Source organism: Cervus elaphus, chromosome 19 (assembly GCF_910594005.1).
Source record: "Cervus elaphus chromosome 19, mCerEla1.1, whole genome shotgun sequence".
Classification (NCBI taxonomy): Eukaryota; Metazoa; Chordata; class Mammalia; order Artiodactyla; family Cervidae; genus Cervus; species Cervus elaphus.
The window spans coordinates 27,681,174-27,706,172 of record NC_057833.1 but is presented as its reverse complement, the minus strand read 5'-3'; the positions used below and the strand labels follow the sequence as shown (position 1 = coordinate 27,706,172).

Genomic DNA, 24,999 nt, shown 5'->3' with positions numbered 1-24,999 from the left:
ACTGTTGAACAACAATCTTTAAATCAGTAACTGATTATCTGAAGTACTTTTTCATAGTATGTATTATTAAATCATATTTGTAAAGTAACAAAAGGCTTCCTTACGCTTAAATCTGAGACAGTTTATATTTAATGCACACAGCTATAACAGGAAATGTTTATACATTGAACTGTGAGGCCTCCATCAACAAGCTCCCTTGTCCTCTGGCTTTTAGTGGGATTTATCCAGTGAAAGGCAATGGTAGGAGATTATTGGGCAGGAAAATAGAGTAAGACCAGAGGGTTTATCCTTCAGTTTCCTCCCTGCCAGGTCACAGCAGGCTGGCCCTGTTTCTTGACCGAATGCCACAGCTCATTTGGCAATGTCCTCCACACAACTCTGTCTCCAACTACTGCTTGGCAAAGGGCAGTGAAGGTTTCCTTACTGCTAGCCCTGGGACACTTTCCTTAAACCCATCTATATCTTTACACCACCTGAGTATGCCCAGTTTCCTGATTTATACAGTTGCAAATAAACATGTTTTGCACTTGGGCCTTAGACAAATGAATGTGACTAGCATCATTACCTGATTTCTTCCTGTGTTTGTGGACTAGAAACAACTTTGTTTAAGCCTGTTTTCTTTTTCCTTTTCCCAAGTGTAATTATTTCCTTCATGACAAATACCCTAAGCCCAGGAACAATGCCATCTTTACAACACAACTCCATAACCTGACTTGTAGATTTCTGTCTCTAAGGTCCACGTAATATTCAGACAACTTCACAGTGAAGAGACATCATGTGAATTCCTGGGGTGATCCATGATCCTGGATATACAGGATTTCTGACCTTCATGCTGCATTAACAGTCAAAAAATTGGACCATTAAGTGACAGCTGAGCTGTTGAGAGAGCAGAACTGAGGATTAAGAAAACATTTGGATCACCCAGTAGTTAAAAAGGGTTGTTTAAAAACAGTGTCATTATTAAACTTACTTATATAAATTTGATTGTAGTTGCTTAACATAACTGACCTTATTCTAGAGGTGTTTGCTTTAGACTGCTGAAAAGGTGGAAGAACAAACTTCAAAAACAAACTGTTTACTTTTACCTTATTATTCTGTTATCTGCCATCCCTGAACTCTCATCTACTAAACTGAGTTTCTCACTACTGTATATTTACACTGCTTCAGCATAAGACCTTATTCTGCCCCATTTCCAAAATATAGGTAGAACAAAAATCATTTTGTAGATTAATCATAAAGTTAAAAAAAGTTATTTAGTAAATAATGTGGCTTTCCTAGGTTAAAAAGTATGACAGCTAAATAAATTTTATCCACAGGCCTAAATTTAGAATTAAATAAAAAACACACAGACAACAATAATAAAAAAAAACACACTAACCTCATTACAGCTAGAAAGAAATGGTTCAATAGCATTCTTTTTCCCTAAATAATAAAAATGCATTTATAGTTCTATAGTAGTAGTAATTCCTAGCCACTACTTTGGGAAAAGTAACTAGGCATTTCAAATGTCATTCACATTTGGGGAAAAAAATAGAAAATGCACACACACATAGCCAAACTCCCTGTCCTCAGAACAGGATGGATAGACACTGATAACAATCATTATTATAAGTTAAGTGGTGTCACAAGCCCAGGTTCAAATTTATCTTTCCAGCATCTAGCTAAGAACTAGCTGACCCAACAGTCTCCGGAAATAAGATTACCATAGAATGAGCAAAACATCAAGGCCTATAACCTTGAGTTTCTTTACCTATCAGTAATCCTGGCAGGATGGCAGAAGTACAATTTATAACCAAAACAGATTCCTCTGGTTTTCCTTCAGGATGAAGTTGCTATTTCTTTCACCTCACCCAAAAGTTAGGGTAAAATGAGAAAAGATTCAGAGCACTGGATGGAACTTTTCTCTTGATTCCAAGTTAATGTAACACTATCTTTTTCTACTGTTCCAACAACAATTAAAATTAAGTGTTAAAGAAAATAGAAACTTGTTTTCTGCTTTTTTTTCTTAAACTTACCCAGAAATATCTCTGCCTCTCACACACCTGTGCTCAAGCCCTTCTGTTAGATGTATGGGCACAAGTTGTGGTTCAACCCCACCTGTCTGAATCCAGTTGGAGACTTCTATATTTACCCAAGTGCATCTATATATCTCTTTAATGCAAGGTTTCATTAGAACAACTTAGGCATGGCCAAAACGCAAAATTACATGAGCACTGCTAGCTCATGGGTTAGCTACAAGATGCAATTTTTTGGTTTAAAAAATCTTGCACAATTAACAAGATTAAAATGAATTATTGATTTTATGTCATACCTATGGGATAACAAACAGAACAAATGGAAGACAAAAGAATTTATCTGAATTTCCTGAGGCCGAAAAAAGCTCAGAGGTCTTTCAACTCAAATGTGTCTTTCCTCACATTCTCTTTTGCCCTGCATGGAGCAAGAGTACTTAATTCCCTTTTCTACCATTATAGGCAGACCTAAAGAAAGAGCATAGTGCTGTGAATTTCAGGTGTTTATGAATGACGACTCTAACAGGAAAACATATATAACAGCAATGGACATCTGTAATCGAATATTTTTCTGTTTAAAATTCCAGTTGAGATTTATTTCCTCGTACTTTATTTTCACTGAATAATAAAACCAGCTGATCACAATCCTGTTCATAAAACACTTTCTTGCTGCTTAGAATTATTATTACTTATGAAAAGACCATTAGTTTTTTCATCAGCCCATGAACTAATTCCAATTCATTTAAGCCTCTCCTATTGGTAATATTTCCTGGCATTTTAATGAGCTCTATTGCCCTGCTCTGCTCTTTTCTTAAATGTATGATATTCACAAATTGAAAAATAAAAGAAAAAAATGGATAACTGCTTAACTATTTATAAAATTTCTGAAATATTCCTCTTTTAAAAGATTTCTTTAAAAATTCACAGACAGCTTGTGGTCCACTTTGGCTCCCAGATCTTATTCTACTGCATACACCTTGTAGCTAATATAATGTAATAGCTAGTAAAATACAGCTAAAAACTATGATGCTCAGATTTTAAAGATAATTTTGTGTTTATTTGCATTGTTTTTATTATATTACTATATAAACATTAATATTAAAGGTTATTAAAAGAGAGCATTATAAATACAATTAGGACAAAATTTTAAGAAATATCCAGAACAAAAGCCTGAATTGAAAACATTTAAAACACTGCTGTGTGTCAGATCTAGCATCTGTCAGTTGTTCAGTATTTGACACATCGCTCACACTTTATAACCTTTTTTGCTAAGTGAAGCCTACAAAATAGAGATCATATCACAGCATCCTGGAACAAGTAGATTAAATTCTATTTGTGCTTTAAAAGTTTTCATTTTTTTTCCTCCAGATATCTTGATGACTAAAATAATTGGAGAAAAGTGAAGTTTAATACACTGATCCCCAAGTATTTCTCTTGCGACCAATGAACTTCCATCTCTTGGAAAAAAGAGCAAATGAGTGCTTGATTAATGCTGTGTTGGTGGGGGGAGAGGGTGCCATTAAAAAAAAAAAACCAAAACTGGAAGTAAACAGCTCAAGGTCCACTATTGACTTGTAATCTCCAAGGAAAACTGATTCTATAATAGGATATTTCATTTCCTATGCAGTTAGGAAAAAATAACTAAATAAAAGATATCTGAAGAAAAAATTAAAAGTAAGTAAATAGAGACACAGTCAAAATAATTGAAAAGCTTTGTCTTCACACAGGTATTATTGTCTTATTTAAAGGGTAACATGAGTAATTATTTCCTAGCCCAAGAACTTTGATACACTATCAGAAATAACTCATTTTAGAGCAAGGACACTGGTAACTCCCTCTAAATTCATTATGAGGATTATGAAGATTTTTATTAGTCAAGATTGGTGGGTGGGGGGAAAGCAAGACTGAGCCCACTAATCTATTCACTAATTTTTCTCTTAGTGAGAGGCAGGGTTGAGTTCAGACAGGTGAGGAAAAGAGCATAGGTCCTAATGTTAAGGATAGCTCTGGAGTGATTCTCTAGCTGCAATAGATAAAATAGTTAAGATTAATAGTTTAGGTCAATTAAGCCTTTCTTTCCATGTTGTAATTCCTCATCCTCTCTGGAAACCAATTTACTAGCCTTCATTCAGAGGTGCATACTCCCCCACAACAGGGCATCTGTACGTGTTTTTCTATTTTCAGAAGTCTCTGTCTCCCCATCTGTAAATATTGCCTCAGTATCCCAACTTTTCATTCCTATCTCATCATTCAAATGGCTTCCACAGGGAATACATACCTATTCACCAGATGAGGTCAACACTTCAAACTGAAATCTCACAGAAGTAAGTATCTCCTTATCCTGTGATCATATTTTGTCTTCATGGTTATTTGATGAATGAATTAACCAACAAATGAATGAACATTTAACTCAGCCAAAAAGTACTCGAGTCAGTTGACAAATATTTGTGATGGTTCTGTCCTTAAACATGGAAAATCCCAAGTTGACATAGCTTGCATTATGACCATCTTCCTTTTTCTTTAAACTGTCTGTGGTTAGAAAATGTTTATTCAAATTAACCAAACCACTCATTTGAGAGGTATTTTTCTTACAATAGAACTTCTTCAATTTGGCATTTCAAAGGAGAACATTTGTTCTACTTAAATATTTCTGGAATGCTAACACTTTCAACAATCTGTCCTCAGAGAATGTAATTAATCGGGTGCATTTAATTATGGCACATGTAGTAATTTTAGTATTGGGTCTGGATAGTATTCTACAAACACTACTGTCTAGTTTTGACAAGAAAGTTGGCCTGAAGGCCAGATCTCATGGCCTAAGGGTTAGAATGTCGTCAAAGGACACAGCAGAGACAGTTGTGAGTTCAGTGGAGGATAACTTAGCATCTCTATCAAGTATGGAATGTCTCCTTTAAGGTGAAATCATTGATGATTTGGGTTTAGCAGTCAAGGATCTGGATTCCCTTTATTGTATTGAGTATGAAACAAGAATCTTAGTGACCTTGACATCTGAATGCATGGAGTCATGGATTTGTTACACAGCCACCTAAGGCTCTCACTGCCTGAATCCAGCAGACAGCATAATTAAACAGCAAGAGTTCCTGGAGGGGAATGTTAATGAGCCTACTTGGCAGCCAACAGTCTGTTCCCCAGATGGTGCAAGGGTTATAAATTGTCAATAGGGTAAGAGTAGTGAAGTAAGTCAGAGAAAATGCTGAAAGACTCCTACACTACTGGAATTTTCTGAGATATTAGTCCCACCATGGAAATATTTGGAGATTCAGTGGCAGGGTGGAAGTACCAGCATATTCTGTGTACTTTGAGCTGTAGGAACACATCAAAGTTGCATTGGCTATTTAAATAGACATCATTCTGTTAAACTGAATATTGGGGTGGTTAACTCAAGCAATTTCATGAGGTTGATAATGACTGTAAAAGCAGGACAATATCATTAAAGCTTGACCAATTTCATAGGTAGTATTTATTATTTTCTGCCTTTTTATTTTTTCCTAATGGATGGAATCTGGAGCATACAAGCCCTTGCCTAATTAGGGCATTTTTGAATGAGTAATATCTTAGGAAGAAACACTTTCCCATGACCTTAAAGTCACGCTCTCACTATTCTAAAGTAACCAGTGTAAAAGCAACATCTATTAAGAATAAAAACACCTCTTTTCCTTTTATCAAGCTTTCTCTTCAGCTTATCTTTAATTAAGCTTTAGAGCCAAATGAATATATGAAAGTTAGGGTGAAGTTTAACTTTCACTGTATTTCAGAAGTCAATTCCAAGAGCCATCTGTTTTAAAATCTAGGGTGGCCCCAATAATTTTTGACTCTTAGTGTCCATATCTTAATGCAACCTTTTTTTCATTAATGTGTCTAGTTTCTAAATAGAACATAACAACAACAACAAAAATGTCACCTCTATGATAAGATTCTGTTATGTAAGACTGCCTGAGATGACCAGAGTAAGAGTCTCTCCTCTGACCTCAGAGAAGCAAGCTGTTGTATTAACTGCCTATGAAGAGGGCCATGGAACAGAGAACTACAGATAATCTCTAGGAGTTCAGTGCATTTATATAGCTATATGGAATTGGATTCCTCCAAAAACCACCTCTCAGTTCAGATTAGTTCAGTCGCTCAGTCATGACTCTTTGTGACCCCATGAATTGCAACACACCAGCCCTCCCTGTCTATTACCAACTCCCAGAGTTTATTCAAACGAATATCCATTGAGTCGGTGATGCCATCAAACCATCTCATCCTCTGTAGTCCCCCTCTCCTCCCACCTTCAATCTTTCCCAGCATCAGGGTCTTTTCAAATGAGTCAGCACTTCAAATCACGTGGCCAAGGGATTGGAGTTTCAGCTTCAACATCAGTCCTACCAATGGACACCCAGGACTGATCTCCTTTAGGATGGACTGATTGGATCTCCTTGCAGTCTAAGGGACTCTCAAGAGTCTTCTCCAACACCACAGCTCAAAAGCATCGATTCTTCTATGCTCAGCTTTCTGTATAGTCCAACTCTCACATCCATAAATGACTACTGGAAACACCATATCCTTGACTAGATGGAACTTTGTTGACAAAGTAATATCTCTGCTTTTTAATATGCTGTCTAGGTTGGTCATAACTTTCCTTCCAAGGAGTAAGTGTCTTTTAATTTCATGGGTGCAATCACCACCTGCAGTGATTTTGGAGCCCCCAAAAAGTAAAGTCAGCCACTGTTTCCACCATGAAGTCATGGGACCGGATACCATGATCTTAGTTTTCTGAATGTTGAGCTTTAAACCAACATTTTCACCGTCCTCTTTCACTTTCATCAAGAGGCTTTTTAGCTCCTCTTCACTTTCTTCCATAAGGGTGGTGTCATCTGCATATCTGAGGTTATTGATATTTCTCCCAGCAATCTTGATTCTGGTTTGTGCTTCATGCAGCCCAGCATTTCTCATGATGTACTCTGCATAGAAGTTAAATAAGCAGGTGATAATATATAGCCTTTACGTACTCCTTTTCCTATTTGGAACCAGTCTGTCGTTCCATGTCCAGTTCTAACTTGCTTCCTGACCTGCATACAGGTTTCTCAAGAGGCAGGTCAGGTGGTCTGGTATTCCCATCTCTTTCAGAATTTTCCACAGTTTATTGTGATCCACACAGTCAAAGGCTTTGGCATAGTCAATAAAGCAGAAATAGATTCCTTTCTGGAACTCTCTCCCTTTTTCAATGACCCAGCAGATGTTGGCAATTTGATCTCTGGTTCCTCTGTCTTTTCTAAAACCAGCTTGAATATCTGGAAGTTGGCTGGCTCTAGGTGAGTGATCACACCATCATGATTTTCTGGGTCATGAAGATTCTTCTTTTTATAATTCTTCTGTGTATTCTTGCCACCTCTTCTTAATATCATCTGCTTCTGTTAGGTCCATCCCATTTCTGTCCTTTACTGAGCCCATCGTTGCATGAAATGTTCCCTTGGTATCTCTAATTTTCTTGAATAGATCTCTAGTCTTTCCTATTCTATTATTTTCCTCTATTTCTTTGCATTGATCACTGATGAAGGCTTTCTTATCTCTCCTTGCTATTCTTTGGAACTCTGCATTCAAATGGATATATCTTTCCTTTTCTCCTTTGCTTTTTGCTTCTCTTCTTTTCACAGCTATTTGTAAGGCCTCCTCAGACTGCCGTTTTGCTTTCTTCCATTTCTTTTTCTTGGAGATGTCTTGATCCTTATCTCCTGTACAATATCATGAGTTCATCAGGCACTCTATCAGATCCAGTCCCTTAAATCTATTTCTCACTTCCACTGTATAATCAAAAGGCATTTGATTTAGGTCATACCTGAATGGTCTAGTGGTCTTCCCCACTTTCTTCAATTTAAGTCTGAATTTGGCAATAAGGAGTTCATGATCTGAGCCACAGTCCACTCCCAGTCTTGTTTTTGCTGACTGTATAGAGCCTCTCCATCTTTGGCTGCAAAGAATATGATCAATCTGATTTCAGTGTTGACCATTGGGTGATGTCCATGTGTAGAGTCTTCTCTTGTGTTGTTGGAAGAGGGTGTTTGCTATGACCAGTGTATTCTCTTGGCAAAATCTATTAGCCTTTGCCCTGCTTCTTTCTGTGCTCCAAGGACAAATTTGCCTGTTACTCCAGCTATTTCTTGACTTCCTACTTTTGCATTCCTGTCCCCTATAATGAAAAGGACATCTTTTTGGGGTGTTTGTTCTAAAAGGTCTTGTAGGTCTTCATAGAACCATTCAACTTCAGCTTCTCCAGCATTACTGGTCAGGGCATAGACTTGTATTACCATGATATTGAATGGTTTGCCTTGGAAACGAACAGAGATCATTCTGCCATTTTTGAGATTGCATCCAAGTACTGTATTTCGGACTCTTCTGTTGACTATGATGGTTACTCCATTTCTTTTAAGGGATTCCTGCCCACAGTAGTAGATATAATGGTCATCTGAATTAAATTCACCCATTCCAGTCCATCTTAGTTGGCTGATTCCTAGAATGTTGATGTTCACTCTTGTCATCTCCTGTTTGACCACTTCCAATTTGCCTTGATTCATGTACCCTACATTCCAGGTTCCTATGCAATATTGCTCTTTACAGCATGGGACCTTGCTTCTATCACCAGTCACAACCACAACTGGGTATTCTTTTTGCTTTGGTTTGTTTCACTAACCACCTCTAGAGGACCACAAACTCCAGAAAAAAAATGCAACCTGGCTAAGCTTGACAGTAGTCTTGTAAAACTGAGAGCCATGGACTCTGCTAAGCAACACCTGAACCCCTGACTCATGAAAACCAAGAAAATAATTTTGTATTAAGCCAATACGTTGTGATAGTTTGCTGTGTCACAATATAAAATATATCATTGAAGAATTATTCATTTTGACCATGTGGTGGCTACTTTTATGTGTCAACTTGACTGAGCCTCAGGGTGCTAAAATATTTGATCAAACATTATTCTGGGTGTTTCATAAGGATGTTTCTGGGTAAGATGAATATTTATTTATTTTTTTATTTTTTAAGATGAATATTTAAATAGGTAGACTGAGTAAAGCACATTGCCTTCTCTAAAGTGAGCAGGACTCACCCAAACAGCTAAAGGCCTGAAAAGAACAGAAATGTTGACATCTCCCAAGTAAGATATAATTATTCCTCCCTGATAGTTTTGAAGTTGGACATGAGCTTTTCTTTTGCCTTTGTACTTAAACTGAAATAGAGGCTCTTCCCGGTGCGTGACCTGCCAACTTTTGAACTGGACTTACACAGTCAGCTCTCTCAACTTGCTCACTTACCCTGAAGATCTTTGAACGTGCCAGCCTCCATAATCATATGAACAAATTCCTTCTAATACAGACACACACACACACACACACACAAACTCACTCTTTGTTTCTGTTTTTCTGGAGAACCTTGACTAATACAGGCAATAGTCACAAGTGAAAAGAACTGCCAAATCTTAGAGATGGAGGGAACTGTAAACATCAGCTTGAGAAATTTCCATCCTCAATCTGCAGACTCTATGGACTGTTGGCTCATTTTAATTTAACAAAAGCACAAGTTTACAGCCCTGATTTCTTAGCAAACACTTTCAAACTGACCCAAAAACTGTCTTCCTCACAGGGGCTAGTTATACTAGCCCATAGTAAGTATTGGTATATTTCCTCTTTCAAAGATGTGGATAACTGTTTGGCCTCTAATAAATCTTATCTTATCCAAGTGAAACAGCTCTATTTCTTTTAGTTCTTTCCTGCATGACATAATTTCAGAACAACTCACATTCTCTCCAGATATTTTTTAAGGTGCATTAAGTCTTCTATGCACTCAGAACTAAAAACAACATTCTCAACTAAATATGATCAAAATAAAATATAATGGTATTATTAAATCCTTTGAACTATTTCTAGTATGTCAAAGAGACTTGGTTTATATAGTATTCAATTGTGGCTCATATTACAGATTAGTTTAATTCTTGTCTTATTATATGTGAGAGTTGGACTATAAAGAAAGCTGAGCGCTAAAGAATTGATGCTTTTGAACTGTGGTGTTGGAGAAGACTCTTGAGAGTCCCTTAGACTGCAAGGAGATCCAACCAGTCCATCCTAAAGGAGATCAGTCCTGGGTGTCCATTGGTAGGACTGATGTTGAAGCTGAAACTCCAATACTTTGGCCACCTGATGCGAAGATCTGACTCATTGGAAAAGACCCTGATGCTGGGAAAGATTGATGGCAGGAGGAGAAGGGGACGACAGAGGATGAGATGGTTGGATGGCATCACTGACTCAATGGACTTGGGTTTGGGTGGACTCTGGGAGTTGGTGATGGACAGGGTGGCCTGGCGTGCTGCAGTTCATGGGGTCACAAAGAGTTGTACAGGACTGAGTGACTGAACTGAACTGTCTTATTATAAAGTCCAGAAAACTAAGCATTTGATATCTCAGCCTCCCTTGCAGCTAGGAGCAATTAAGTAATACCATGCTTATTAGTGGCATATATATAGAGAAGTCTATTAGGGATGAATCATCATTTTCCTCAATAAAATGATTAAACCTCACCAATAAAAAAATATTGCCTTTCCTTTCTTCCTACCTGTAAGGCTATCAAGATACATGGAAGTTTAGCAGTTATCTTGTGACCACAGGGCCACAAACACAAACAGAGAGGAAAGACAAATAATGGAGTCTCTGATGAGAGCATAAGCAGTTCCATCAACTCTGAACTACCCACTTCCTATCTTCTGGTTGTATGAGAAAAATCTTTTATTTTTAAAACCACTATAACTGGGTTTTATGTTACTTGTAACTGAATGCATTTTAAACTGGCACTAGTTTTTTTAGTTTTTCAAATAGAAACTAAACCTTGGGAAGCTAAAGAGTTTGCCAAAGGCCACATATCTAGTAGAAGAACCATAAACTCCTTAGCTCAGCTTTCTTGCCACCATATGGTTGGCCATTTCACATAATGTTGCCGCTCTAAAGGTATAATATGAATGCTCTATTTTACACATATCACAAAGACAATCTCAATGTTAAAACTAGGATGTGACTGAGAGACACACCCTCTGGCACATAAGATGGTCTACAAATAATATAGAAACAATTCTTGGTTATAAATATATTTCAAGACACTCAAGTGAAACATTCAATTATGATCATAAAATTCAATCCAATAAATAAAAACCAAAGTGACACAGAAATGGTTCTTGGGAACTGCCACTCTGGCCTAATCAGAACAGTCCTCTTCTCCTCTTTCCATTAAATTGCATACTTTGGCTCTTACATAAAAGTGGCCTTAGAAGTTAACTTTCTATTTCAACAATAATCCTGAATGAACAATTTTAAGTCTACCACAGAAAGCATACTGAAAATATATTGCCTCATGACCATGAACACAAGAAAAATCTTTGGGGGCCCTTCTCAACTATTTTTTTTTTTTTTGAAAATGCAGTGAAGAACAATTTTTGCTTTCTTCTACTTAGCCATTTTCTTTCTCTCTACAATAGGCATACACTTACCAATTTAACTTTAAAAGACACTTTCCTGGCAGATAATCCCTAGTTTGAACAAAAATCCTTCAACTGACATTTTTTGCCATTTTAGAAGAAGGGAAAAAACAAAGCTCACACACAATGTATACTTGAAGGCAAATAAAATGTAATTGAAGGCTCTACTCTTTTATTTCCAACTTATCAAAAAGCCACATAAATTAAAGTACAAATCCCACCACCAAAGACATAGTAAAAGGTTGGAAGAATATTCTAAAGGTCACATTATCTTAATGAAGTGCCACTTCCTGACAACATGGCCATGATATTGGAGTAATATACTCCATTTAGTGGGAAATGCTCTGTGAAATCCATGCCCTCTGCACTCTAAACAAAGACATCGGTAATTTTCTTAAAAGGTCACACACAAAAGTGTTATTTAAAACTAGGCATTGCCAGTTGTGAATATATGAAAGGTGAATATCAGATTTAGGAATTGGGATAAACTGTTTGTAAAATGCCAGGGTTTTTCACCTATGCCTTAAATATATAAAATTATCTCAGATCATTTCATTCTTTGATATCATTTTATTGAAATGTTAAAGGGAAAATTATACTGCAGATTTTAATAAGATTATATCTAAAGCATCTGAAACTGAAACTGTTAGTCACTCAGTCATGTGAGTCTTTGCGACCCCATGAGCCTGGAGGCTCCTCTGTCCATGGGATTTCCCAGGCAAGAATACTGGAGTAGGCTGCCCTTTCCCTCTCCAGGGTACCTTCCTGACCCAGGGATTGAACCCGGGTCTCCTGCATTACAGTCAGATTCTTTACCACCTGAATCACCAGGGAAGCCTCTGACTTACTCAAAATTGAAAGTGCGTTTGAGTAAACTGACAAAGTTTATTTAGCGTTTGTTTTATTTTAGATTTTTCAGGGAAGAAGTTGCATATTTATATATATGCCACAACTTCAAGTACATTCTCAATAAATATTTTAAAAATATAATTATTATATACTTGTCACCTCAAGAAGAAAGACCTAGCAACCTTATTTATCAAAGTCCTTGAGTGAATAACAATCATTGTCACACTGCTAAAAGAAATACCTATTCTATTTACATAAAATTTACTTAGCATGAGTGGATAAGGAGGTTAAAACAATTATGTTTTTTTTTAATGTTTATAGAATTATAGAAATATCATGGTCAAATAAATTTGTGATAATATGAAAAAGGTAGTATTTTTTTTTTGAAAGTTTAAGACTTTATTTTTTTTTTCATTTATTTTTATTGGTTGGAGGCTAATTACTTTACAATATTGTAGTGGTTTTTGCCATACATTGACATGAATCAGCCATGGATTTACATGTGTTCCCATCCCGATCCCCCCTCCCACCTCCCTCCCCATCCCATCCCTCTGGGTCTTCCCAGTGCACCAGCCCTGAGCACTTGTCTCCTGCATCCAGCCTGGGCTGGTGATCTGTTTCACCCTTGATAGTATACTTGTTTCATTGCTATTCTCTCAGAACATCCCACCCTCGCCTTCTCCCACAGAGTCCCAAAGTCTGTTCTGTACATCTGTGTCTCTGAAAAAGGTAGTATTTTAAAACTGGAAAGATAAGACATTTAATAAGTAGAAGCTGGAAAACTGGTTAATAACATCAGAAATGAAGCACAGTCATCTTAAACATTTATTATAAAATAATCATAAAAATAAACCTCAGGTGAACTTTAAATATTTTGCACATATTACAGAAAAATTTTTGATAATTACCCAGAAGAAAAATAAGGACTATGTGTGTGTATATATATACACACATACAGAAGACAAAAATGCACATTAAAAATGGACAGATTTGGCAAATCAAAATTTAAATTTTCTACATGCATAAAAAAGTAACAAGTCAAAAAGATTAAATATTTATAGTATACTCAATGAAGAAAAGATTATGTTAAGAATGTCTATAAAATAGAAAAAAACTAAAATAACAGACAATTCACAAAACACAATTAGAAAATCTACATATGGAAAATACTTCAATTTCACTAGTAACACATGAAAAGGAAACAAAATGTTTCCAATGCTTCTTTGCTTTATCAAACACAATAGAATTTTTTAAGTGATTGATGACTTTTGAGTAAAGATGGAATAACAAACACATGCTTCTATAATCCCTTGTTTCTTAAAAACCCAATGAACTTCCACAATAAATAAAATAACCATAACAATAAGAGGAAGGAACTGGGATAGCAATGATGAGTAAGAAATAAAAGCATCTATGGATCTGAAATCTTTCAGGTGCTGCGATACAATTGGACTGACAGAGGAAGAATATTTAGGAAATTAGGTTGCCAAATCCAGGTGGTAAGCAAACATGGTGCCTGAACAAGAGGGGTGAGAAAAGCATCTCCAAGCTTAGAGTCCAGGAAAACTAAGAGTCAATATGACCATAGCCTTACTCTAGTGAAATATTCCACTTGAAACAACTGAGGCAGCTGGGGGCTCTCCTTTCCCCAAAGGAGGAAACAGAGCAACTGGTAATCTGGCTTTAGGCTCAAGTCAGGGATGCACTATTAAAAAAAGTATAGTTTCTATCTTTGCTGGGGTTTGATTGGAGGTTTCTGCTGGGGATGATTGGAGCCTGAGAGGCAAAACTGAAATACAGAAGGTAACTCCACATTCTCTCCTGATGGTCCTTCTTCCTGAGTGGCCCTGGCGATGAGCTAACTGAGCCTCTAAGAAGTTGACTGAAGGGGCTGCTTCCTCCAGGAGAGCCTGCGAACCAGTGTTCTCCAGCCGTCTGTCAGACTGTGGAGGCGGGCACTCTGCTCCTTTCCCTCAGGGAACTCTGCAGGCCCCCAGGAGTGTTCCTGATCATTGCTCACAGTGAATTTACTGCGTGTGGAAAACTTCCCGGGTACCAAGCCTTGTGTCGAGAACTTTAGGAGTCTTTGTCTCTCTTGAGCCCCTTCACGGCCCAGTGAGGTCGATGCTATTAACCCCATTTAGAAGAGAAGGAAATGGTAACCCACTCCAGTATTCTTGCCTGCAGAATCCCAGGGACAGAGGAGCCTGGCAGGCTACAGTCCATGGGATCACAAGAGTCAGACATGACTGAGTGACGAAACCACCACCACCACCACCAACTCCACATTCCCGAGGAGACACAGAGGAAAAGAAAACCAAGGTTGGGTGGCTCAACCACTAAGGAGTCAAAGGAATGTCTTGCTTCTCAAACTTCAATGTACTTATGAACTGAATCTGGGCAGTTTTATGAAATACAGAGTCTGATTCAGTAGGTCCAGGCGAGGGCCAGAGATTCTGCATTTCCAATGATCTCACAGGGGATCCCCACAATGCTGACCTTAATATTTCCTTTGAGTAGCATGGCAAAAGATTTTCATTCCCAGCATAAAACTTTCTATACCCTAGAAATTACAGAGATTCATTTCAATTCCCCATCGCTGAGAAACTTGGGAAACTTTTTTTTCCCTTTAGCACATTTTTCATTCAATGTCATTTGATGAGAGATTGTTTTCAATTTATTGCATGAAAGTGAAAGTGTTAGTCACTCAGTCATGCCCAACTCTTTTACAACCCCATGGACTGTAGCCGATTAGGCTCCTCTGTCCATGGAATTCTCCAGGCAAGAATACTGGAGTGGGTTGCCATTTGTTTCTCTGGGGGATCTTCCCAACCCAGGGATTGAGCCCAGGTCTCCTACATTGCAAGCAGACTCTCTACCGACTGAGCCACCAAGGAAGACCTAATCTATTGTATATTATCGGCATAAAACGCACATCCAGATCTGTTTTAGTTTTTTTTTCCATTTCTACTTTAAATGGAATCTAAATACCACAGAGATTTTATAGTCATGATCATCCATTTTAAAATCAAAGAATTTTCTTCTTTAACAGTCAGAAGCTATTTTTTTTTCATTAAAAACATTAATCTTTCCATTATACTTCTCCCATATAATTTTTTGAGATATAATTCACACACCATAAAGTTCACCTAAGTGAACAATTTAGAGGCTTTTTTTTTTTTATCATAATCAAAGTTGAGCAATCTTCACAGAGCATTTTTAATCACTCACAAAAGACCACCCCTCACCCATTAGCAGTTACTTCCATCCATTTTTTCACTCTCTTATAAAAAATATGTCATCCAGGACTAGAGATATTTTTTACTGTTTTTTTATCAGTTGGAATTTTACTTTTCTTGCCTAATTATTCTGGGTAGATCCTCCAGTACAATACGACACAGAAGTTGTGACAGTAGACATTCTGGTTTCTATCTGGATCTCAGGGGAATAGCATTTTAGTATGTCATCATTAAGAATGATGTTAGCTATGAGTTTTTAATAGATGGTCTTTACCAAGGAGAGGAAATTCCTCTTCATTTCTGGTTTTTCAAATGCAGTTATCATGAAGGGTGTTGGATTTTATCAAATGATTTTTTGAGATGACGTCTATTGAGATAATCATGTGGTTTCTGTCTTTTATTCTATTAATGTGGTATATTATATTTATGCATTTATTACTTTATTTTCAAATGTCAAACCTTATATTTCTTAGATAAAACCCAGTTGGTCATGGTGTAAAATACTTTTTATGTCACTGAATTTGGTTAGCATTTCACTGAGGATTTTTACACTTATATTGATAAAGAATATTGATTTTCTTATCTTTTGATGGCTTGTACTGGTTTTAGAATCAGGTGATAATGGCTCATAAAATGAGTTTGGAATTATTTGTTTACTTTGTAACTTTTGAAAGACTATGAAGGATTGGTGGTTAATTTTTCTTTAAAGGATTGGTAGAATTCTCCAGTGAAGCCATATGGGCTTGGTCTTTTTTTTGTGGGAAGTTTTTTGATTACTAATTCAATCTTTTCTTAGACATCTGTTCCAGTTTTCAGTTTCTTCTTCAGTCAGACCTAGTAGCTCATGTCTAAGAATTTATTTTTAGATATAGCTATCATGGTATTACCAAATAATTATTTTCATTTTTGTAATGCATGTAGTAATAGCCCCTCTTTCATTCCTGATTTCCTGATTTTAGAATGATCCAAACCTTTTCCCTTTTCTTTTTATGTCTTTTATCTTTTCTTGACAATAGGTTTGTTTAAATCGTATGATAATGGCAACTTTGGAAAGTTGGGTTTGTTGTTGATGCTCCTAAGTGATTTTCCTGAATTTATTAAGTCTGTGATCTACATCATGTGTATCCACAGAAGTTTCTTCTCATTTTGCTTAGTGGTTATCTAATAAATTATAAAGAGATTTCCTCAAATTCTTAGAACCAAGAAGATCTCCAGACTAAGCCAAGAGGCCTAGTGTACATGGTGGGTCATGCCTGTATCACTCAGGCAGGCAGTTTACAACACCGCCTTACCCTTCACTTCCTGTTTGTCCAGAAATTCAAAAGCAGCCAGAGGTGAGATTTTGACTCTTCTCGTCTTTCCTTGACACAGTTCTTTATATGTGAATGGACTTCTATATTCTCAGAAGTTATGTCAGAGCTTCCCAAAGCCCCCAGTTAATAGAAATCTCATTCCCCAGATTTATTTTTTAATTCTTTGGTCAGCTTCTTGTTTCCCCAACCCTTATGGTCTTCTTAGGCAGCTTTGGCATTAAACAGTTGCTACCGATGGTTTCTCAATAGTCAATACTCCCAGAGAAAAGGCTGTTTGAACTAAACAGGCTCTAAATGCAGTTAAATGATGGCTTATCTTGGTAATGTAAGTTTCCAAGGATGACCAGAAAAGTCAAATAATGAGCATCTTGAAATGGGAGCTTTAAGAGCTCCAAAATAAGTTTTTTCCCCTCCAGTGACTGCTAGGCTACTGGTTTTCACTATGCTTGCAGGACCAATGGCTTCCAAGGCTACTACTACAATGCTGGGAAGAGCAGGTGGGGGTATAAATTGGCCAAGTCAAAATGCCACAGACTCCCTGTTATTAAAAGTCAGCTTATCTAGAATACATATCCCTTGAATTATTGCAAACTTTTAGATATTTTCAGAACTCTGAAAAAGTTGATACTTTTTGGCACTGTTCTTATTGTTATTAATGAGAAATAATATTTTGGAGGTGCTGACTCCACTATTACCCTATAGTAAGTTTTCTTTTTTTTTTTTTTTGGAAAAGAAATCCATAGTTGGTTCACCCATTGCCAGGGCTTTGGGAAAAGCACTTTCACTATTTGGTTCAATCACTATCCATTTGAGACCTCTGTTCATAAATATGGGCAACATCAGATTTATGAAGAAAATTAGAAGTATGAAAAACTAATCTAAGATAAACAGAACTGGCTCCTGAAGAAACAAATATCATAGACACTGCTAATCAATTTGCTGCCCAAGGATAAATAACATGGCATCACTAGCATTTTATTATCAGTTTAGAATCTCAAGTCCCTACCTCAAAAGCTTACTAAATCTGCATTTAAATGTATTCTTTAGGTGACATATGAACACTGAAGTTCAAGTATTGACCTAGACAATAGAAGATAATTCTTACAAATCACTCTAAAGTGTTCTGAAATACTGTTATGCTTCCCCACCTCTTCAAAAAACAGGATTGTAAAAATAAATCAGGCAGAGAACAAACATTAGATTCAGAAAACTAAAATGTTTCCAAAGCTGAAAAAATTTAAAGGATAGATAAAACAATGAATGGACAATACTTAAGTTTCTCTTATTTCAGTACATCTTGTGAAACAAAACACTAATTGCCTTTAGTTTGGGATAGTTTTTTTTCAAGGATATTTGAATAGGATGAAGCCTTGGAAAGTTGTGGAAGTGTTTCCCTTTAGAGTAAAGGGTCAGTTTGCTTATAGCCTTGGATGATAGAGATGGCATTTACCACTGGAGCAAAGGGCAGGCATGCTTCATGCTCTCTTTAAAAACTCAGGTTTTAAGCTCAGAATTTCTCTCATGTTTGAGCAGTCACCTCATGGGACTTAGGAGCAAGGGAACTGACACAAATATATTGCTGCTCCTTCTACCTACGATGCCATGGGTAATACTTCTCTTAGTCTCTAACTCAGTTTTCTGTATCTGTGAAACTCTGAGAGGCTAATTTGTGAGCCACAAGTAGGTAAAAATCCCAGGCCATTCACAGTATTTGGCAAAAATAAAATGGACACTAATGAAAATCAAACCAAGAGAAACAAGCAAGGAGATCTCGTCATATGTCAGGGAAAATGAGAGAAGGAAAAAAAAAATATATATATATATATATATACACACACATATATATGTGTGTGTATATATATATATATAAATAAAGTTTAAAAACTTGGGGATCCCAAACACATGATAAGAATACTAGGAGATAACAAAGATAATGAAAATGAACAGAAACAAAAAATGAATATAAATTTTATTTAAAAAGGCATTTATAGCATGAGACAGAGTATACATGGAGAGTGCTATCAATATGAAAGTTAAGACACCAACTTAGTTATAACTCAAAATTTTATAAGTTCAGAGAAAAAATTCTAAAGATTTTTTTAGAAAAATAGATTTTCTACAAAGGAACAAGATCCAAACAACTATTAGAGATCTTAACAGCCAAGTTTTGCATTAGAGGACAAGGTCTTCAGAGCTGGAACTTGATTGGAGAAATAAAATACAAACTGAGCATCTATAAATATCTAAAACATCAGCCTCTTATGAAGGGAATATAAAATCATCTTCAAACATTTTTTAAAAATTAGAAAGTTTACCCTGTGATTTTGTGACTAGAATCACTCAAGGAGAAACTCCACCAAAATAAAAATGAACTGTAAGAAAAAAGAACAATCTAGGCTATAAGAAGCAAGAACAACTGAGTAAGATCCAGGAGAGAAAAATGCTAAGGGGAAAAAAGAGAAAAACACATTCAAAACATGTTAGACTTTGATATGTATAAGATTCTCTACCAACATTTTCTTTTTTTTTAATCTAATAAACCTATATGTTACAACAGAAAATAGGAATTATATAAACATAGAAATGTAAAGTTTATTAGTTTTCAACAGTTGAACATATAGTCTACCAATTGCACTTAAAAAATATTAAATGCTAGAAGCATGGCCTTCTAATTTTACACTAGGGAATTCTTAGAGACCAAAAATACCTAAAGCTATCATAAAATGAGTAAGTTACTTTACAACTGTCAACAACCTACTTGTCACTTGGAATACCATCAGCAACTGAAACTAGAATTTTGTCCCTTCATAAATGCTCAAATATGTCAGATTTTATGTTCTAAAAGCTACCAGTGACAAACATGCAACTGGTCTTCCAGGTTTAAGGTTATATGAATATATGTCCATGAAGGTTTTACCTGAGTTTCTTGTGGCAGCTCAAAACTCTCATGATCAATTACCAAAAAGATAATAGTTGCAGTGCTTCCTTGCAAAACAAGAGAGAGATCACAAAACAGATCAGAAATGTGTTTATGGTATGAATATCTGAACAAATGAGGTAACAGAGGGAAACACCAACACCCTAAGAGCAGAATAGCCTCAGACTGGAGAGGAGGGAGAAAGACTGCATTCTACTCATTCTTTCCACCTCTGATATATTTGATTCCTGTTTCAGATCTGATATTGAGCCTAAAATAGAAAAAATCCCTTTTGAATCAACCATATATGTCATTTTTTACTGGCAATTAGCAAGTACCTCTAAAGCCTACATGAGTATGTAATGCTCAGAAGAAATGAAGTGAGAATCTAATAAAGTGTCATACCAATATGGGTAAATGTATTGAAGAGATGGTTGGAAAGCACACTTATTAGAATGCTCATCTCTCAGTGTCTTAAATTCTTGTCTGTCATCCATGAGGAAAGGATTACTAGGACTCATTAAATAAATGAGTTACCAATTTTGGCCCTAATCCTGGCTTCCAATAATCTGAACAAAATTTCAAAAATCCCCAAAGCTTTGTGTAGTTAACTATATAAATGTTTAGAGAAAGAGAAAGGCTTCTCTGAAGCAAACTTCAAATCATCCTGCAAACATATTACCCCAAACAGCAAACACTGAATACAGTTTCCTCTACCACCAGATATCAAATGTAGATTCCTTATGCACCAACATCTTAGAGGTGCTGAAAGCATTAATTATACTGGATATATTTCAAGCAATCTTGAAGATAAAATTTGCCAAGTGAAAAACAGCAGACTCCAAGATGTTGCTAATAATAATGTATTCTAGACACTAGACCTAGAAAACATAGCATCAGCATGAAAAGTGAATTTTAAGACGGAAAAGTGCTATATCCACAATATGCAAAATATCGATAATAATATATTCCAAGAGGCAGTTGCAGAAAATAAGGCCATGGCATGAATAAAAAGCAACTTTTCAGGCTGACAGAAAAATTAAGGCATTAAAGAAAGAATGAATAAAAATGTATTGTAAATATGCAGTGGCATGCAGACACACTATCTACAGTTACGTGGTGTGTGCCCAGGCATGAACATTTCCTGGGCTCTGAGCTGATGCATGTTTTTTAATATGGAGTTCTGCATATTTTAGTGCAGGATTAATACTACGTATCCTGAAAAAAAAAACAGAAGAATGAACACCCTTCACGGAAACTGAATATTATGTTGTGGACATGCCTATAAAAGTATGATTGAGAATTGTATAAATAAGTGGCTTTATTTTTTATATATGACTTCACAGTTTACAAAACCATTTCAAATTTATTATCTCAGTTGATCCTTGAAATAACATACTTACCATAGTTACTGTTGTTACTGGGGTATAAAATGACAGAAAATGCCACCAAGTTAAGAAGTGGGGGTAGAGATGGGGCAGAGAAGAGCAAAGAAGGTCTTCTGACTTCTACTCTGGAGTATTTGTGTCTTCATCACACTGACACTGAGGAAATGTCACCTCTAAGTATACTGCCATTTAGCTAGAAGATTTAATTACATGTCTATTTCTTGATTCCACAAATATTATCAATTTTATACCAAGCATCCTGCTAAATTCTGTACATATAATGAAAAAACACAAAACAAAACCTGTCCTTGTTCTTATAAAAGTTACAGACTAGTTTATTCCGCTAGTTAATGGGTTTCTGAGGTCTGGGTATCTGCATGGACAATGGGGCCAGTTTATTAAAAAATGGTGCAGTGGGAGAGGGGCAGTTTAGAAAGAAATGATTATAAATTCAGGCTTGGATACATGGATTCAGGAGTCTTTCAAATAACCAAAAATAGATGTTAAATAGGTAGGTGGACATTGGCTAGGTGAGTGGATGTGTATAGAAGTGTAGTGTATGATCATGTACATGTGTTGCACCCTTTTACAGGTGTAAGATCTATGTAGCTTTGTAAGGTAAAAGTATGAAGTCTACTCTTAGTACAGTGTTGGTATACATTTGCATAAATTTATTAAACAATAAAATTAAAGAAATAAAAATGCATGGATAAATGCAAGAACAAGACATGGATGTGTGAGCAGGTATATATGTACATACACACATATCTCTCAAAGCCAAGTCTATGTAAGTTAAAGTGGTATGGGAAAATGGAATATACCTTTCCTGCTCTGTATTAAACTCTTGGTACTCAGTAAACATTTCGCAAATAGAACTTCCTATTGTTAAATCATCATAAACTATTTTCTTCTGCTTACCTCTCCAGTAAATTTAAAACTAGGAAAATAGTGTTAAATGGTCAAAATACTCCAGCATAAAGGCTTCCCTGGTGGCTCAGATGGTAAAGCATCTATCTGCAGTGCGGGAGACCCGGGTTTGATCCCTGGGTCAGTTAAGATCCCCTGGAGAAGGAAATGGCAACCTACTCCAGTACTCTTGCCTGGAAAATTCCATGAACGGAGGAGCCTGGTAGGTTACTGTCCATGGAGTCTCAAAGAGTCGGCCACAACTGAGCAACTTCACTTTCACTTTCAAAGAATACAAAGGAGGATAGCATGTTACCTTTTTTTGTGATTCACGTTCAACTATGAAAAAAATTTACATGAAAAATATACCACATTTAAAATTAAATGCAATGAAACTAGAACACTTTCTAACACCATACACAAAAATAAACTCAAAATGGATTAAGATCTAAATGTAAGACCAGAAACTATAAAAACTCCTAGAGGAAAACATAGGCAAAACACTCTCTGACATAAATCACAGCAGGATCCTCTATGACCTACATCCCAGAGTAGTGGAAATAAAAGCAAAAATAAACAAATGGGACATAGTTAAACTTAAAAGCTTTTGCACAACAAGGAAACTATAAGCAAGGTGAAAAGACAGCCTTCAGAATGGGAGAAAATAATAACAAATGAGGCAACTGACAAAGAATTAATCTCAAAAATACACAAGCAGCTCCTGCAACTCAATTCCAGAAAAATAAATGACCCAATCAAAAAATGGGCCAAAGAAGTAAACAGACATTTCTCCAAAGAAGATATACAGATGGCTAACAAACATGAAAAGATGCTCAACATCACTCATTATCAGAGAAATGCAAATCAAAACCACAATGAGGTACCATTACACGCCAGTCAGGATGGCTGCTATCCAAAAGTCTACAAGCAATAAATGCTGGAGAGGGTGTGGAGAAAAGGGAACCCTCTTACACTGTTGGTGGGAATGCAAACTAGTACAGCCACTATGGAGGACACTGTGGAGATTCCTTAAAAAACTGGAAATAGAACTGCCATATGACCCAGCAATCCCACTGCTTGGCATACACACTGAGGAAACCAGAATTGAAAGAGACATGTGTACCCCAATGTTCACCGCAGCACTGTCTATAATAGCCAGGCCATGGAAGCAACCTAGATGTCCATCAGCAGATGAATGGATAAGGAAGCTGTGGTACATATACACAATGGAATATTACTCAGCCATTAAAAAGAATACATTTAAATCAGTTCTAATGAGGTGGATGAAAATGGAGCCTATTATACAGAGTGAAGTAAGTCAGAAGGAAAAACACCAATACAGTATACTAATGCATATATATGGAATTTAGAAAGATGGTAATGATGACCCTATATGCAAGACAGCAAAAGATACACAGATGTATAGAACAGTCTTTTGGACTGTGTAGGAGAGGGTGAGATTGGGATTATTTGAGAGAATAGCATTGAAATATGTATATTATCATATGTGAAACAGATCGCCAGTCCAGGTTTGATGCATGAGACAGGATGCTCAGGGCTGGTGCACTGGGATGACCCTGAGGGATGGTATGGGGAGGGAGATGGGAGGGGGATTCAGGATGGAGAACACATGTACACCCATGGCTGATTCATGTCAATGTATGTCAAAAACCACTACAATATTGTAAAGTAATTAGCCTCCAATTAAAATAAATAAATTAAAAAATTAAATGCAAGAGCTCTATGTAATTCCTTCCTTGCAACATTTTGTTAATAATGTACTATAAGATATCTGTGTGAATAAAAGTATTTTTTTCTTTAAAAAGAGTGTGTTTTTGGTTTTTTTTGCCAAGAAAAGGACTCTCTTTAGCCCACAATTGCATGTGATCTCACCGTATGACTAAATGACTAAGAGAGTTGTTTGTGTTGACTAGGTAGCATATTACAATCACTCATCGGTAGAATGGCCATGTGTTCTAGTTTACACAGTCCCAATTGATACCACTTGCCCCAACACAATTATCAATAGCACCTTTTCCCCCCTTTTCAAAAATGTCCAAGTTTGCATGATAAATTATTTGCTCACCATATATGTGAAATTCTTTTTAAAAAATAAAAAATCCTCAACTTTTATCCAGTTAGCCTAAGTCATGGGTCATTTCAATTTGGGGACAATAACCTGTTTATTCTAAAAGGTACCTCTGGTTTGGTCCCTTAGTTAAGAACTGCTGAGTTAAAGTTCATCAAGTTACAGAAATAAAGAAGCATTTGGTGGCAGATATTCATATGCTGAATTCACAACAAGGGCAACTGGATGGCTAGTCTGAAAATAGTTTGGTGATATCTTTATGGAAGGAAAATAAGAAATTTTGATTCATCAAATGTCTAAACCTGAAGTTGTGAAAACTACTTCAGTTGTGACAGGTGAGTGGTATGTTGCTCATAATAATATGGTTCAGACAATAAATGTATGCCTTACTTAGGTGAGTCTCATCTAAAAGTTCAGTCAACTGACTTTGCATTATTTTGACCTAATATAGAGCTGATTATTAAAACAATTCCATATAAACAATATTATTTTTCATTCTTTAAAGTTTTGTTTTGTAAATTTTCCAAGAATATAAATACACAGATTTTATGTAGTATCCTTCCCACTAATCTAATAAAAATAAGTATTCTACTTCATGATTTTAAATAAAGATGTTACATTTATTGATATTTGTTTTATGATATTTAAAATGTTATATTTATTGATAAATAAACATGATATAATATTTATTTTTGTTCTAACAAGAATTTTGTTTCAAGATTTTAGACTGTGAATGACAAGTAAAACTTCTTGCCTGCTTTCTCCTCATCTG

General features: G+C 36.1%; 1 protein-coding gene and 1 non-coding gene across 9 annotated transcripts in view; one reads left to right on the top strand and one right to left on the bottom strand.

Moving 5' to 3' along the window:
- The window catches only part of NAALADL2 (N-acetylated alpha-linked acidic dipeptidase like 2), a 1,495,786-nt gene that overhangs the window by 855,292 nt on the left and 615,495 nt on the right, over positions 1–24,999 (bottom strand). The window lies entirely within an intron of this gene.
- LOC122676278 lies at positions 14,180–14,276 on the top strand. Its single transcript, XR_006335546.1, has one exon. It is a non-coding gene; the product is annotated as a small nucleolar RNA SNORD125 (small nucleolar RNA).